Below are 6,000 nucleotides of genomic sequence, written 5' to 3' on the forward strand. Positions count from 1 at the left end.
GTACGACCCTTTCAAAGACTAAACCAATTTGAAACTTGCACATACCATTGAAAGCAACAATTGGATGGGGCATGCTCTATGAGAACTATGACTCTGCTTTCAAGATATTTCTCTGATGTACGATAAATATACAGTGCATTGGCTTGGCATAGCCATTTTATATATGAAAAAGAATCTAGAGTCTTTGTTCTTTGCAAACTTCTTGGGCATCTATCCCAGAGAGGATAAATAAAATCTTGATTCATCTCAATGTTAGTCAACCATGGAGCTACCTTTTCATTTTTAAAGCATTGATGCCTAGTAATATAACTTTGGGTAGAAATCAATTCAAGATGCTTTGGTGCTTTCTTTTTCTTCTCATCAACTTCAGTACTACTAATTAAACGTGACACATAACTTTGGATGCAACACGACAAGTCATCCATCTGAACATAGACATTTCTCATATGAAAAATCAACAAATTCCCAATACGGACGGCCGAGCCCAAATAGAAGGCTGTGGACCACTTCGTAGTTGCCAAGAAGATACATAACGTACTGGAATCAATAGTTCTGCAAGAAATATTTTTTTTTGAAGAAAAAGTATGGTCAAAAGGTCCCCAACAGAAAAAGGGAAATGTTATGGTAATCGGGAAGATAGGTGATAGATCTATGAAAAACGATAAAGAAATAATGGATGGACCATTACTATCGGAGTTTGGATCCTCTCTAATGGTCGAAGGCCCAGTTCAATTAACAGTGAGGTTATATTTAAAAGGTTCTTGAAATCTCGACTGTTCATCTTGGGCCTCATCATGGACAATGCAAATGCCCAACGCTGGCAGGAAACAAACAAGGCAAATAAAAAAGAAGAAAAAGCCTGCCTTGCAACTTCACTCTTGATTAACCTGGGACAATCATCTTTGCCATCTCCTATGCATCAAACATGCCCTGTTCTAGTATTCATAAAGCCAACTAATGATGAATAATACTTAGAATTTGGGGAACTTTCCCAGAGCATTCATTGGCTTTAGGTGCGCCTATAGTCAGTTTTATTTTGTTTTAATGTTGTAGCTCATATACATGCGCATAGAACTATGTCCTTATTATAACTATGTCCTTCTTTCTTTTGTTCTTTTTGAGTGTTGTCATAGGCTCTAATAACCACAGCATACAAAATAAAAATGCCTTGACAACCACTTGTGTGCAGCACCCTGTCACAACCTAAACTTCCCAGTATCTTTAATGAGCTCCTCTGCATGTAAAGCATTATTCGATCAGATTCCTGCAGAATCCAAGATAATTTACGGTAACCACTTAGTTAATTAATTACGAAGCTAATTGGCATTCAAAATTTACATCTGAAACACAAATGCGTAATAAAACCATAACATCTTCAGCATCTGTATGCACGTAATAATATGAGCAAAGAAATCTCAAATACGAGCCTTATCATCGTGAACAGATGATGACAATAACGTAGAAGAGATGGAGGAGCCACCAGAACAGCTAACACCCCTTGCTCCATTGTTAATTTAGCAGCTCGACCAAAGCATCACAACAACAGCAGCAGCGACATGAATTCAGTCGCGAAATTAATTAAAAAGACATCGATTTAACTCTCCGGCTCGGCCTCATCGGCATACCCCTCGTCCAGAAAAATATAAACATCACTTCTTTCGGTTGGTTGGCCTGTTAGGTGGTACACGGGATCCAAATAGCCATACGTTACGTAAACAACCGTAGTTACTTGTGTTTTATTAACAGGAATTGATCTTGAAGCACCGAAATCCGATACTCTGCCGTACAACTTTTTATCTAGTAGTATCTTGCGTGACTTGACGTCTCTGTGGAGAATTGATATTGCAGGAGGAGCAGCAGCATGCATTGGATTACGAAATCAATTGGATCCTCGGCCGCTGCATGCTGCTACTGGTGGTATTCCGGCACTAAATCATTCATTTTGATCTCCTCTTCGGTAAACTCCATCTCATCCAAACCCTCGCCGGCCGGTGCACCAAGAAGGCCTTTCATTTGCCTAACATGACCTTCAACTGCTTCAAGACATGCTCGAACATGGCCGACATCGGCATTCCGATCCGCTGGATGTCACAGACGCTGCACTTGATGTTGTTCGTGATTCAATGGTGCAGGAGTTCATCTGTAATGTAAGTGTATTAAAACTGCCATTACTTTCTTATATGATGAACCATTACATGCCTTTATATAGTTACATAATGACTCTTGATACATTCCTTACATAAATGTATTGGAACATTAAAGAGAACTATTAAACTTACATAGAATTCTAAAAGACACCCCTTACATTCATGATTATTCACTTCATTAGATGACTCCACTCATATGACTCTTGCCATGATACTTCACATACACTATTCACTTCTGGACTCTTAGACCATACCACATAGGATACCTTGGAGAATACCATATATATAGGTTGACTCAATTGAGGTGACTACTAAATTCAGTTTAACATCCAACAAATCATTCATTCATTCATATGGCTCTCTACCCTTGTAAAATCATCTTGGTTCTTCTACTAGTGACAACAATAACTCTTTCTCTAGACTGTATTGCCTGGTCAAATCACTAGCATTGCCTTTAATTGGTATCTTGCCTGGCAAGCCTGCTGTCATTCCACCATTTTGTAAAACATCAAAATCATGCTTTGATCTTTTGAACCTTCTAATGGTATCAAGTTTTTGTTCCACCTCCCTCATTGTGGGTCTTTCTTTCCCTTTCAATCTCAGGCACAATTCAGTAAGAGTAGCAACAGTTTCAATCTCTTCTTTTCCTTCTCCTTCCACAATGTGGGGATCTAAAATGTCAAAGAGATGATTCTCCCTCAAGGAAGAAATGAAATCCAAAGTCAGAGTTCCATCTTTATGCTTTCTGTATGAATTTGGATTCTTCCCAGTTAACAACTCCAGTAGAATGACTCCAAAGCTATAGACATCACTTTTCTCTGTTAGTTGGCCTGTTTGGTGGTATTCAGGATCCAAGTAACCATATGTTCCTTGAACAGTTGTGGTTATACATGTTCGATTAAGAGGAATAGACCTTGAAGTACCAAAATCTGATACCTTTACAGTATAGCTTTCATTGAGTAATATATTAGATGACTTGACATCTCTATGGAAAATTGATATCGAAGCCTCAGAGTGTAGATAGGACAGTGCACTTGCAATTTCAGCTGCAATCCTCAGACGATCTTGTAATGATAGAGGAGCAAAGTGTTGGCTATCATGGAGATGGTTGAAAAGAGTTCCACCAGAGATAAATTCATATACTAACAGGGGGACTTTGGATTCTAGGCAACATCCAAAGAGCTTAACCACATTCCGGTGATTGATTTGAGAAAGAATAACCATCTCATTTATAAATTAATCTAACTCAATCTGATTTGCTATTTTTGACTTTTTGATAGCAACCACGCGTTGGTCTAATAGAATTCCTTTATAAACAGTGCCATGGCCTCCTTTACCAACAACACGAGCACAATCAAAATTATTGGTCGCCTTCTCTAGCTCTTCTAGCGTGAAGATCTTCATCCTCTCAATAAGGCTTTCATCAGAAGAGACAAGCTGTTGCAATAACAGTCCTCGATTTTGGTGAAAGAACTTCTCCTTTCTTTTTCTCACATTTCTTTCCTTCAATATCCTCCAAAACAGAACACTAGATCCCAGAAGAAGAAGAATGCCTACTCCAACACCTCCAGCTGTAATAATAATTCTTCCTGCCAAGATATGTAAGAACTTATAATGACATACTGCAACATTTTGGATGGTAAACAATAGACAAATTAAGATCAGACAAGCAGCAGAAAGAAGTAGGAAAGAATGAATAAATAAAGTTTCTAAGAGTCATGGCCACGATGAAATCAGATCCTCTGGAGTTTGTGTCTGCTCCATCCAGTCAAATCAGCCATCACCATCCATATAGGGGGATCTCTTCCATTCCCAAGGTGTAATCAAACAGATGGTAGGCCCACGCAAGTTCTAACCATGTCTTATCAATCAGCCAACGTTGATAAGTCGGAATCTGGTGGATGATCTAACTAGATAGAACTGGACTTTGACAGAATTTATATAATCGAAAATTAAGCACCATGCGTATACTTGGATGTTGCCAACCTCCTATATTTATTCTGCAACCTATAGTCATTGTTTCTATGTTCAGGGAAAATATATCAATTTTAGGGTAGTTAGGTGAAGAAGAGAGAACACACCTAAAACGGACTTATGTCTGATGCAGCCTGCTTCCATCAGAGCATTTCCATGGGTGCCTTCTGGACAGTTGCAAGTGTAGCTCCCGAGGGAATTAAGGCAGGTTCCATAGCATGGATACTGCTTCGGAAGCTCGCACTCGTTTATATCTACAACAAAAAATGGTTTATAAGAAGAAGAAGGCATGCTTTGAAGCAAAATTTAGAATAATGAGAAGTCGAGTCTCTCAGCAATAAATTGGTGATTTGGTGGGGGATTCATGACTCCCTCCACTTTCAGAGAGGAGAGAGAGCTTGAGTCCACTCCAATTCCAGTTGACTGATGTCTTCGAGTTTCCTAGTCAAGTTTCTTAGGCAGTAGCTAGCCATTCAAGGATCATCCAACCGGAATTTATGGAAAAGTGAATTTAAAACTCATGGTCAGTACCTTGGCATCCACTGGGGATATAGGGATTGCCTTCATAGCCCGCTGAACAGCTGCAATAATATGCAGTACTGTAGTCGGGAGAGTCAAAACACTCACTGTTCTCGCTACGACAAAGGTAAGAAGTGGTGTCAAGCATGGCTTTCTCACAGCTCATGCCTCCTACTGCCCAGAGAATAGCCACAGTCACCCCATTCTTTTTGCCATTAAAGAAGAAGTTCATTTGGGGAACTGTGTCGCCCGTGGAGTTGCTGCTGTCGAAGCAGTTGCGGTAGTTGTAAAAGTGGAGACGTAGGACCCTGCCTACCAGGTTGACATCGATTAGCTCGACGCTGCTGGTACCTATGAAAGGCTTCGAGTGGTTGCATGCGACCTCGAAACCTTCCAGAGAGCAGTTGGGGCCGATGCCGAAGGGGTATGGGATGGTGATATTGCCGCACTTCTCTGGGCAGCCTGGTAACGAAGTATTCGCTGATGCCACCGCTGATGTTCCTAGCAGCAGCAGCAGCAGCAGCAGCTGTAGCTGGAGCAAGAACTCTGGCATGGATGCCATCCCTCTACTGCTGAAAGATTGCATATGATGGAAGATATCGGCTCTTTGAACAAAGATGCAATGGAAAAGATTCCAAGCAGGTCTTAGTTTTAGTTGTAAATTTAATGCACGTATTGACTCGAAATGGAATATATTTATTTTGTATGTTGACTTGTCTGTACATAATTTTCATCATGAGGACAACATGGATGTCGTTCTAGGTGTCTGAATTTATTTAGCTGTTTGTATATTGTTGACTTTCTTTGCTATCCTTTCTTTTATATATATATATATATTTTTTTTATTTTCTTCAGATTTATTATATCAATATGATTAAAATACATCCATAAAAATCAGAAAATAAAATATATAAAAAGTCAGAAAAAATATTTGCCACAGTAACACCCACATTTTGCAAACAGATTTTTACCTTTTCGTAAATAATTTCATTACGAGGAAACTTGGATGCGGTTGCAGGAGTTGGAATTGACTCAATCCTTTTAAGATATATCCCATGTTGGTTGCTATATGTTTAACATGAGTTTGGATGCATTATATTATAAAACTCTTTTAGATTGTGTTTGGTAGCCAACAATCTATCTAGATTGCTGGCAATTTAAAGTGATAATTTGGATTACTGTATTTGATATACTTTTTCGATGGTAATTTAGATTGTCTTAAGAAGGAATGACTATCCAGATTATTACTTCTTTGATAATATCATAATAAAAGTTTTGAATAAAATTATTCCTAAAAAAAATCACACAAAATCTATTGTCTAACCCTTCTTCCTCTCCAAACATGTCAATCAAGATTTAC

The 6,000-nt window shown here is 38.8% G+C and overlaps 1 pseudogene; it reads right to left on the bottom strand.

Annotated features, from left to right (window-relative positions):
* Positions 1-1,574: 1,574 nt before the first annotated feature.
* On the bottom strand, positions 1,575-5,345 carry LOC105054853 (putative wall-associated receptor kinase-like 16; annotated as a pseudogene).
* Between the last annotated feature and the right edge of the window lie 655 nt (positions 5,346-6,000).

This window comes from Elaeis guineensis, chromosome 12, assembly GCF_000442705.2.
Source record: "Elaeis guineensis isolate ETL-2024a chromosome 12, EG11, whole genome shotgun sequence".
Taxonomy (NCBI): domain Eukaryota; kingdom Viridiplantae; phylum Streptophyta; class Magnoliopsida; order Arecales; family Arecaceae; genus Elaeis; species Elaeis guineensis.